This window comes from Mustela nivalis, assembly GCF_964662115.1.
Source record: "Mustela nivalis genome assembly, chromosome: 2".
In the NCBI taxonomy this organism is placed as follows: domain Eukaryota; kingdom Metazoa; phylum Chordata; class Mammalia; order Carnivora; family Mustelidae; genus Mustela; species Mustela nivalis.
The window spans coordinates 136,036,699-136,049,058 of NC_139021.1; the positions used below are offsets into that span (position 1 = coordinate 136,036,699).

General features: G+C 37.1%; 1 protein-coding gene across 6 annotated transcripts in view; it reads left to right on the plus strand.

Annotated features, from left to right (window-relative positions):
* SAMD8 (sterile alpha motif domain containing 8) overlaps positions 1 to 12,360 on the plus strand; it is a 51,362-nt gene that overhangs the window by 8,406 nt on the left and 30,596 nt on the right. For 3 of the 6 annotated variants that reach the window (XM_082717267.1, XM_082717269.1, XM_082717268.1), the window contains one exon: positions 10,274 to 10,326. The exons of the other annotated variants lie outside the window; for them this stretch is intronic. The gene's annotated coding sequence lies outside the window, so the exon portion shown is untranslated. The remainder of the gene's footprint in view (positions 1 to 10,273; positions 10,327 to 12,360) is intronic. 6 annotated transcript variants of the gene reach the window in all.

Here is a 12,360-nt window from a genome sequence, read left to right on the forward strand (position 1 = left end):
TTTGGACTTTTTGATCTTGTTAGTTGGCTCACTGTTTTTTTTACCTTTATTTAGTGTGTATATGCATACATGGGTTAATAGTTGAATTTAGTTGGTTTTTAAATTTTCTGTTCATATCTATTTGTGTGGTGTGCTTTAAACAATGAGAAGTAATACTGTTTTTGTGGGTTTTTTAAAAGATTTTATTTATGTATTTGAGAGAGTAAGAGAGAGAGTGTATTAGTGGGGGTTGGGGGGGAGCAGAGGGGGAGGGACAGGAAGAAGCAGACTCCTAGCTGAGCAGGGAGCCCAATGCAGGGCTCCATCCCAGGACTTCAGGATCATGACCAATGCAGAAAGCAGATGCCCAACTGACCAAGCCACCCAAGTAACCCCTTGTCATTTTCTCAAGAGTCTTTGGCATCCTTACCCCCCTCCCCCAAAAAAGAGTCTTTTCCCTTTGGTTATCAAGTATTACATGCTCATTGTATAAAATTTAGGAATTTTAGAAATACTTAAGGTAGAGAGTGAAAGAGTTCACTGGAGGAGTAACTATTAATAGTTTGACATTTTACTTATTTAAAGATATATACCTAGGCTACATGTGCTATTTTTTAAGACATTTTGCTCCTTTAGTTTTTTTTTTTTAAGTTTAATTTTAAAATAATTAGGTTCACAGGAAATTGTGTAGATAGTACTCAGAGATCCCACTTATCAAGTTGCCTCACTAGTTATATCTTACATAGTTATAGTATAGTATCAAGATCAGGAAATTGACATTGGTTCAGAATGTGTCCATAGTTTGTGTCATTTTATCATGAGTAGATTCGTTTAACCGTTGCACCAGTCACGATATAGAAGGGTGCGTGGCTGGTTCAGTTGGAAGAGCATGTGACTCTTGATCTCCGGGTTCTGAGTTTGCGTCCCACCTCAGGTGTAGAGATTACTTAAATAAATGAATTTAAAAACTTAAAAAGCCTAAAAAATTTTTTTAAACGTGTAGAATTCTATCACTATAAGGATCTCCCTTGGGTTAACCTCTACACTCTAGATACATACTCTTTCTAACTTTTGGCAACCTCTAATCTGTTCTCTGCCTGTATAATTTTATCATTTGAGAATATTATAAAGGGAATCATACCTTATGTGACAATTTGAGATTGACTTTGTTCATTTAGCACAATGTCCTTGAGACGCACTGATTATGTGTATCCATAGTTTATTAATTTTTATTGCCGAGTAATATTCTATGGTGTGGATGTACCACAGTTTCACATATTGTGAGATATTTTGATTTTATACACATTTCAGCTATGACAGTAGTGAAGGTAGGGACATTTGTATACAAGTTTTTGTGTGAACCTTAGGAACCTTAGGCCCAGGAGTAGGAGTATAGTTGCTAGGCTATATGGGAAGTCTATGCTGGGTTTTTTTTTTTTTTTAAGATTTTATTTATTTATTTGAGAGACACACTGAGAAACGGAACACAGCAGAGGGAGAGGGAGAAGAAGATTCCAGGACCATGAGGTCATGACCTGAGCCACAGTCAGACGCTTAACGACTGAGCCACCCAAGTGCTCCCAGTCTATCCTGCTTTTAAAGAAATTGCCAAACTATCATCCAGCATGGCTGTACAATTTTGCTTTCCCCCAGCAGTATGTGAGAGGTGCAGTTTCTCTGCATCCTTGGTAGCATTCTTATATTGGCACAGTTTTTTCAGCTGTTCAACAGGTATGTAGTGAAACCTCACCATGGTCTTAATTTTCATTTCCCTAGCAGCTTCTGATGCTGAACATCTTCTCAGGTACTTCCCCCTGCCATTCATATATCCTCTTTCATTTTTTAAAAATATTTTATTTATTTATTTGTCAGTTCGAGAGAGAGCATGCACATGCGAGCGCACACAAGCAAGGGAAGGCAGGGAGAGGGAGAAGTAGGCTCCGCACTGAGCAGGGAGCTTAATGGGGAACTTGATCCCAGGGATCATGACCTGAGCCAAAGGCAGACTCTTAACTAACTGAGCCTCCCAGGCATCCCTCATGTATCCACTTTGATGACAAGCCTATTTATGTCTTTTGCCCATTTTTTTCTTTGGATTTTTGTGTTTTTTACTGTTGAATTTTGGGAGTTTTTTATATGTTCTAGATATGGGTCCCTTCTTAGGTATGTGGTTTATCCAGGGAGTAATAGGGAAAAGTATATCTACTTTGTCTTCCCACAAGCAGAAGTCCACATATGCTGCTTTTAAAAATGTATTTGTCAGCAAGAGTGCAATCACTGCCATTTTTTCATCTCCTATAATATTTCCTTCACCTCTTGCCTCTGTTTCTTAGAAGCTGTTTCCTTCAGTCAGTCTGTTAAATACTTTAAGCTAGCTGCAGTCCTCACAGTCTTACACTTTTCTGACAATTAGTCTCTTTAAAGCACACTCATTATGTCATCCTCTTGTTCAAAAATCTCTAGTGGCTCCCTGTTGTCTATAGAATATCCTGAACTTGACAGTTAAAGGTTTCCATGATCTAGCCCCAATTTATATTTTCTTTCTTTTATTTTTTTTTTTAAAGATTTTATTTATTTGTTTGACAGAGAGAGCATGCAAGTAGGGGCAGTGGCGGGCAGAAGGAGAAGCAGGCTTCCTCCAGGCTCCCTGCAGAGGAGGGGAAGCCTGGTATGGGACTTGATCCCAGGACTCCAGGATCATGACCTGAGCTGAAGGCAGTTGCTTACCCAGCTGAGCCACCCAAAAGCCCCCAGTTTGTATTTTAAACCTGCTATCCCAGTATTCCCTTATGTCTTGTGAACTATTAGTGGTTCTCCCTCGTTTTCTATTTTCATAACCTTGCTCATGCAGTTTACCTCAACTAGTGTACTTTTATTTCTCCATCTCTATCCACAGTTTCATGTCTCAAAGGCTCAGCTCAGATGTCACTTCCAAGAACTCTTCTGATCTCACCACTGGAAATAACTTCCCTTTCCCAACTTCCTTAATTAACTTTCCAATTTTTATTTTTTTTTAATTTTTTTTTTAAAGATTTTATTTATTTATTTGACAGATAGAGAAGCAGGTAGAGAGAGAGGAGGAAGCAGGCTCCCTGCTGAGCAGAGAGCCTGATGTGGGGCTCGATCCCAGGACCCTGGGATCATGACCTGAGCCGAAGGCAGAGGCTTTAACCCACTGAGCCACCCAGGCGCCCCATAACTTTCCAATTTTTAAACATGTTTCATAAGTATACTGCTTTGTTAGTGTTTTATGGATTAAGTGAGCTAATGTAGATAAAGAACAACAGCTGTAATTCATTTTACCTTTTTTAAAAAAATAACTTTCTTTAATATCCCTTTCTAGATTAAAATCATTGAGGGCAGGTTCTGTTTCAGATTCATCTATGTAAGTGCCATTTACCTAGTGTAATACCCTTCAAATGGAGTGTGCACAATAAATATTTAATAGGCGAACAAACATAACATGAGGGCATTTTAATACTGTCTCTATCCCCAATGCCTTAGTACCTGCCATCTGCATATAGCAGACAGTAAATGTTTCAGACTGAACAATGCAAAATTTGTGATTCAGAAAGCTTCCATCAAAAAAAAGAAAAAAAGCTTTCATCATGAGGCATCTCATTTATGTAATCTTTATGTAATGTAACTGAAAACCTTTGACAAATTCCTCTGCTGATAACTAGAAAATATTTAATATTTATGAGATTCAATCCCTACAGAAGTACAAGAGCCTTCAGCTTATGTGAGATGGTGTGGTGTAGTGAGTAAGAACATGGACTTTGAAATGAGATTGCCTGGATTGAAAACTTGCGGTAGTTGCTAGGGCACATTTATTTTGGCAAGTTATTTAATCCATTTCTTTCAGTTATGTCATCTGTAAAATGAGAAAGATAATAATACCTGCTTTATACGGTTGTGAGAATTATTTGAGATACAAGTAAAAACACTTAGAACATTTCCTGGCACTTTGTAAATGTTTTAAGATTTTAGCTAATCTAATTATTGTCTCTTGTTTTCCCGAAAAATGCATTGAGCACAGGTCACAATTTAAAATGTGTGATTTAGGGGCGCCTGGGTGGCTTGGTGGGTTGAGCCGCTGCCTTTGGCTCAGGTCATAATCTCAGGGTCCTGGGATCGAGTCCCGCATTGGGCTCTCTGTTCGGCGGCGAGCCTGCGTCTCTCTCTCTCTCTCTCTCTCTCTCTCTGCCAGCCTCTCTAGCTACCTGTGATCTCTCTCTGTCAAATAAATAAATAAAATCTTTTAAAAAAATAAATAAATAAAATGTGTGATTTAGGATAAAGATACAGAGATTACTTAAAAATAAAGTCTTAAAAAAAATAAATAAAAGATAAAACAGGTCCAGTCAGGCAGAGTTCCCAAAGCAACTAAGCAAAGATCAAGCAGGAATTATTATTGCTATTATTATCATTGTTGTTATTATTATTAAATGAAATCACATGTGAAATAACTCTGCAAAGTGTCTGACCTGTAATAGATGTTCCTAAATGTTAGTTTCCTTCTATTAGCTTGCTCTTTCCCTCATTTTTCAGATAAGATATTTAGATGCCATATAGTTTAGATTGTTTTAAGTCTCCTAAAGTGTTAATATAACTGAAATTAAGCTCCAAGAATTTTGACAGCCAATTCACTGTTCTTCACCATATCATGCTGCTTTTCCTTAAAGCTAAAGGATAGGTTGGAAATAAAGCTATTAAATCCTACTGGGGACTTAAAGATTTTAAAGTATTTATTACAGATTTTTTTTAACATTCTTACTATATTTTGAAGACTTATTTATTTCCTTATTCTTACAATTATCAGAAATATGTAAATTGGGTGCCTGAGTGGCTCAGTGGGTTAAGCCTCTGCCTTTGGCTCAGGTCATGATCTCAGGGGCCTGGGACTGAGCCCTGCATTGGGCTCTCTGCTCAATAGGGAGCCTGCTTCCCCCTCTCTCTCTGCCTGCCTCTCTGCCTGTTTGTGATCTCTGTCTCTGTCTGTCAAATAAATAAATAAAACCTTAAAAAGAAAGAAATATATAAATTGTGGATAAATTTGATCATTTATTTTAAAATATTAAAAATTTTCAGGTCATCTGGATGGCTCAGTGGTTAAGCATCTGACTCTTGGTTTTGGCTCAGGTAATGATCTTACGGGTTATGAGATCAAGCTCTGGGAGCTCCCTGCTCAGCGAGGAGTCTGCTTAAAGATTCTTTCCCTCTTCTGCTCCTTCATTGGCTTTTTTGGGCTCTCTTCCTCAAATAAATAAATCTTTTAAAAAATAATAAAAATTATGTTTTCTTGGATATTAGGTTTTGGTATTATAAACAGACTCTAAAGAATTATTTTTAATGTAAAACAAATGGAGTTTTTCTAATACATATCAGCAGTCAACCCTAGGGTATGATACTTCTTTACTGGCAGTTCTGTGTATGTGTTTAACTGTTTTATTCAGTTGTATCATGTAGATTTTAATATCAGACAGCTACTCAACACAAAATCAACATATATAATGGATGAAATAAGATGTCTCTGAAGGGATGTGGAAGATTAAATGTTAGCCAAGACAGAAATAGAAGAACAAGTAGAATTAGATTGGATGGTCCAATATAGTACTTCAGAATCACTTGGGGAATCATTGGGGAGCTTTTAAAAAATGCAGATGTCAAGGATCTGTCCCCTCAGAGATTTTGATCCGGTTGTTCTAGGGTGGGACATGGGCAGTGAAACAGGCATGTTTTTAAAGTTCAGATTACTCTAATGTGTAGTCAGGTTGAAAGAACCATTGTATATAGGGTTTATCTCTTGGTAGTTAGACATTATTGTATAATTTAAAACATGCTTCAATAAAGGGAAAATGTAAAATCTATTTAAGAATATACTTTTTTTAAAGATCTTATTTTTAAGCAATGTCTACACCCAACATGGGGCTCCAACACAATTCTGAGATCAAGAGTCACGAGCTCCTGCTGACTGAGCCAGCCAGGTGCCCCAAGAGTACACTCTTAAGAATGAAATAATAGTGTAAAGGCAGGGGTTTTTGTTTTGTTTTTAATAATTCTCTTTGGAGGGGCATTAGGGCATTGAGTTATTTTGATTACTACTTTGTTTTCTCACATTTATTTGTTATTAAAAACAAATTATTTTAAAAATAAATTTTATTTATTTGGGAGAGAGAGAGAGCGAGAGAGCGCGAGCATGAGCAGGGGGAGGGGCAGAAGGAGAGGAAGAAGCAGGCTCCCTGCTGATCCAAGGACTCCAGGATCATTACCCTAGCTGAAGGCAGATTCTTAACTGACTGAGCCACCCAAGCACCACTGTTTTTTCACATTTATTTAATAATGTTTAGGAACCTATTATGTGCTAATTATACAGGCCTTTGTAATGGTGTTAATAATCCCTACTATCTTCTCTAAAAATAAAATTAAAATAGCTTTGCAAATAAAAATGTATTATGCTGCCCTGCTGCCCTAAGTGCTAGATACTTTTTTCCTTTTTCTCCCCCTTTCTTAAGTTTGTAGTGTGCTATTTGTCTACTTTATTCCACCCCCACCCCCAATGGCAGCCTGGTACACCTGGGTCCACAGCGCCCTCATTTTCCCTGTGCTTCTGTGAGACCTACAGCTGACTGGAAGCCAAGGGGCACCTGTCTACTTTCTTATTCTTGATTGAATTGAGCCCACTTAATAGATGAAATGGCCAGATCAGGGTCTTTGCTGTATTTATATTATTAAAGGAACATTGTACTGCTTAGTCTTTTTCCACTGGCACAGTGTGCTTGTTTGAGGAAGAAAATAAGTCATACAGCTTATTGAAATAAAATATGTCATTAATTCCAAAGATAATGCAAGAGTATATGCATTTGCTGAAAAGAGCAAATGAAACCATATCCTGCTTAATTAATTTCCCAGGAAATTAAAGGAAATAGCATAAATTTATTTGCCTTACCTAGAATTGAGCAAAAATGTGGAATTTAGAAGAGAGCTTGAAGCCTTTAACCTTGGGTACTTCACTTGCTTTGAGGGATGATAACTTGGAAGACGGAAGGGCCCATAGTGGTGCATTCAGTCAGCCTTCAGTTGCAAGAGATAGGAAATACTCCAGTCTCCGGGTTGGGCTGCTAGGAATGACTTCTGTAACAAGATTTGAACTGGTGTGCCAAAAGCGCTACCTTTGTCACAGTCAACAAAGGTATTAGAATTGGGAGGCCAGAGTGGAACTGTTAGTTTTAGGAACATACCATTTCAACAACAAAAACAACTCAATTCAAAAATGGGCAAAGGGGGTGCCTGGGTGGCTCAGGGGGTTAAAGCCTCTGCCTTTGGCTCAGGTCATGATCTCAGGGTCCTGGGATGGAGCCCCGCATCCGGCTCTCTGCTCAACAGGGAGCCTGCTTCCCTTCCTCTCTCTCTCTCTGCCTGCTTCTCTGCCTACCTGTGATCTCTGTCTGTTAAATAAATAAATAAATAAAATATTTAAAAAAAATATGGGCAAAGGACATGTATAGACATTTCTCTAAAGAAGATATACAGATTAAGCACATAAAAAAATGCTCATCATCACCAATCATTATGGAAATTGGATGAAAAAACCACAATGAGGGATGCCTGGGTGGCTCAGTTGGTTCATCGACTGCCTTCCGCTCAGGTCATAATCCCGGAGTGGTGGGATCGAGTCCCACATCAGGGGTCTTGCTTGGCAGGGAGCCTGCTTCTTCCTCTACCTGCCACTCTGCTTGTGCTCGTTCGCGCTCTCTCTCTCACAAATAAATAAGATCTTTCAAAGAAACAAACAAACCACAATGAGCTATCACTTTACATCCTAGGATGATTATTGTTAAAAAAGAAACAAAAGAGCAAGTGTTGGCAAGACTATAGAAGAACTGGAACACTGGTACATTGCTGGTGGAAATGTAAAATGGTACAGCTGTTTTGCAGAATGTTGCGGTGATTTCCTGAAAAAAGTAAGCAGAATTACCAAATGGCCCAGCAATTCTGTTTCTGGGTATATACCCAAAAGAAGTGAAAATAGGACTTTAACAGATATTTGTACACCCACTTTTATAGGAGCGTTATTCAGTATAGCCGAAAGTTGAAAGCAACCCATGTCTGTTGATGGATGAGTGGATCAACAAAATGTGATATATGCATAACAATGAAATACTATTCAACCTTCAAAAAGGAAGGAAATTCTGTCACGTTACAACATTGGTAAACCTCAGAGACATTATGCTAAGGAAAAGAAGCCAGATACAAAAAGACAAATGTTGTATGATTCCACTTATATGAGCTACCTAGTATAACCTAATCTGTAGAAACAGAAAGTAGACTGGTGGTTGTTGCAGGGTGAGGGAAGAGGGGATGGTGGGAGTTACTGTTTAATGAACACAAAGGTCTCTTTTAGTATGATGAAAAGGTCTGGAAGTGGATGGTGATGGTGGTTGCACTTCATGTGAATGAACTCAATACCATGAACTGTCTACTTAAAAATGGTTAAAATCATAAGTTTTATGTATAATTTAACAAACACAAACAAAACAACATACCATCATATCTGTGATCCAGGTGTTAGAAAGCCAATATTGCTGTTTCACAGCTGCAACTGCTTCCTTGCACTCAACAGTTAGTGACTATAAGCTGGAGAATTACGCACACACAACACAACATTTATGTAGTCTGTCTTGTGAATAGCCAAAACTTCAGGGAAATGGCTCCCACTTCACTTTCTGTTTTCTGTATCAGAAGCACATCAGAGCTTCTACTTGGCTGAACCTAATTCACATTTAGAATCCCAGTTGCAAGAGATCCTGGGGAATAATTCTTAGCTTTTCAAACTCTGTAGTAGCAGAAAACAACTAGAGGGAGATTAGAAAAGATAGTGCCAAGTACATATTTGTCGTGGATATTGAGTCACTGGTGATTCACAGAATATAATGCTCTAAAAGGAGCATTGGTTAAGTCATTTTCAGTGGTGGCCAGATTGTCCTGCAGCTGCTGGTACAAAGTAGGGTGGAGCACAACAAATGGTATCAACAAGGAGGAGTAGGGAAAGAGTTTATTGATATTCATTATCTCCTTTTGCTGTTCTGGACTGGTTATACTCAGTTTGTCAGAACTAACATGCAGTATTTGCCATTTTAATATAGTAGAACACAACTGAGTTATTATTGTGGAGAGATTTGGGCCACTCTAATGGGATGCCTTAAAAGCTCATTAATTAAAGAATAGTTATGCTACTATTAAGAAATAGCAGATTTAAAGTTCTTATGATAAGCTTTTCTCATTTTCTTAAGTATGGAGATAAGGTCATCATAGGAAATGTACTGAGCTCTTTTACTCTCAGGCTGGTGAAATCTCCAGTATGAACTAAATTTGGAGAGAAAAGAAACATAAATAAACATAACATAAACATAAAATAAAGAAACATAAAAGAGGTGGGGTGCTGAAAAGTGCATTTTTTTATAGTTTTCAAAAATTTCTAACCAGAGTCCACCCATAAGATAAGATATCTTTTTTTCCACTTTATAAAGAACAATCAGCTCTTTTTGTTTATCTGTTATCTAGGACTTGAAACTGTTTGACTAATGCTTATTGATAGTGAGATTCTGCAGGAGTGGACTATTTATTCTCAGTGCCTTGATAGTAAAGTACTTCGATAATTAATTTCTTAATAGCTCATGATTTCAGAATAAACTTTAAAATTTTATCTCAAATTGGAATGTTTCCTTTATACATACTACTTAACATTTTGGATAAGTATGAGCTTTGCGTGCAGTGCTTTTTAATGTGAATCAAGCTTTAATGATATTAGTACGTAAACACCAGATTTTTTTTTTTAACATCAGATTTTTTGATACGGTTACTCCACTCCTAGAAATCTTTCTTTTTATTATTTTTTTTTAAGATTTTATTTATTTATTTGACAGAGAGAGTTGCAACAAGAGAGGGAACACAGGCAGGGAGAGTGGAAGAAGGGGAAGCAGGCTTCCCGCTGAGTAAGGAGCCCAATGTGGGGCTTGATCCCAGGACCCTGGGATCATGACCTGAGCCAAAGGCAGACGCTTAATGACTGAGCCACCCAGGCACCCCTGCACTGCTAGAAATCTTATGTGAGACTCTGCAGTACTATTTGTAACAGTAATAAAATTGTGAACAATCTCCAAAAATGTCTATTGTATAGCCATAGAATAGAATGTCCTTTTCAAAAGATAATTTAATAATATTAGGTCGGATTCTTGTAATAATGTTAAGTAAAATGAGACAGATTTATCTGCGGTATGATTTCTCTTTACAGAAAATTCTGTGTGAAAGAGGTATATAACAAATTACAAGCAATAGTTCTCAAAGGTAATTTTAAAATTTTATTTTAAATGTTCTTCAGTGACTATATTGGTTTTATGTATTTTCTCTTTTTATTATAGAAATATATTGTTATAAAAGATTTAAACAGTGCAGAAATTTGCAGACTAAAAACCATAAAAGTCTTCAGTCTCCTGCCTAGACAAATAAGGTCCAATTTATCAGCTTCTTCTTTTATGGATTTTGCTTTTGGTACCATAGCTAAGAAATCTTGACCTAACCTAAGATCAGAAGGACTTTCTCATGTGTTTTCTTCTAGATGTTTTCTAGTTTTAGAGTTTATATTTGATCTGTGATCCATTTGGAGTTAATTTTTGTATGTGGTGAGAGATACGGATTTTTTTTTTTTTTTGCATATGGATATCCATTTTTTTCCAATACTATTTGATGAAGGCTGTTCTTCATTAAATTGCCTTTGCACATTTGTAGAAAATCAGTTATCTGTGTAAGTCTGTTTCCAGATTTCCCATTCTGTTCCTTTTGTTTATCTTTATGCCACTACCACTTTGTCTTGATTTAATGTAGTATGATAGACGGAATTCTAAAATGACCTTTAATGACTGTTGTATAATAATGGAAGGGACCTGTAAATATGATGGGCTATCAGTGCTGTAATTAGATTATGTTATATGGTGTAGTTGACTGAGAAACAGATTATTCTTGGTGGACCCGACTTAATCAGGCAAGCCCTTAACAGAAGGAATGTGCTTTTTCTGGAGAGATTCCAGGCACAAGGGGAATTCAGTACAGGAGAAGCTGCTGGTTTTCAAAATTAGAAGAGGCCACATTGCAAGAAATGCAGGTGCCACTAAGTTTATGGTAATTTACTACATAGCAGTAGAAAATAATTATTGTATGATAATGAAATTAGCTGATTTTGGTTTTGGGGGGGGTTGGTTTTTTTAGATTCATTTATTTGAGAGAGACAGAGAACCTGTGCATGCATCTACTCAGGAAGAGGGGCAGAGGGAGAGGGGGAGAGAGAGAGAAAGAATCTCAAGCAGATTGCCCACTGAGCAAAGCTGACTTGGGGCTCAATCTCATGACCTTGCGATCACGACTAGAGCTGAAATCAAGAGTCAGGCACTTAATAAGACTGAGCCACCCAGATGCCCCCAATTTTTTTCTTTTTTCAAAGCTGTTTTGTGTTATTCTGGATCTTTTGCATTTCCAAATGAGCTTTTGTGAAATCAGTTTATGAGTATCTACAAAAATGCCAGGATTTTTATTGGAATTGCATTGACTCTATAGATCAAATTAAAGAAGAATTGACATCTTGTCAGGCTTTCTGTTCGGCAGGGAGCCTGCTTCCCTCTCTCTCCCTCTCTCTCTCTCTCACTGTTTATTTAGATCTTTAATTTCTCTTAGTAATATTTTATAGGTTTTAGTGTACACATCTTTCCCATGTTTGGTCAGATTTATCCTTGAATATTTGATAGTTTTTGATGCTGTTATAAATGGTATTTTATAAATTTCAGTTTTTGATTTTTTATTACTAGTATATAGAAATACAGTTGATTTTTGTATGTTGATTTTATATGCAGCAATCTTGCTAAACTAACTTACTAGTTCGAGTCAGTTTTTTTGTGTATGTGTGAATTCCATTGAATTTCCTACATAAATAATCATATTGTTTGTAAATTCTGCAAATTGTGAATTTTATTTCTTACTTTCTAATCTGTATGGCTTTTGTTTCTTTTTCTTGCCTTGTTCTACTGAGCAGAATGTCCATTGCTTTATAGTAATAGTAAGGGTGGATAGTCTTGCCTGGTGACTGATAGTAGAGGAAAGCAGTCTTTCATCATTAAGTACAATGTTAGCTATAGGTTTTTCAAAGGTGCCCTTTATCAAGTTGATGAAGCTTCTCTCTTTTTAGTTTGGTGAGAGGTTTTTATTTTTTTTTTAAGATTTTATTTATTTATTTGACACAGAGAGAGAGATCACAAGAAGGCAGAGAGACAAACAGAGAGAGAAGGGGACATAGGCTCCCTGGTGAGCAGAGAGCCCGATGCGGGGCTTGGT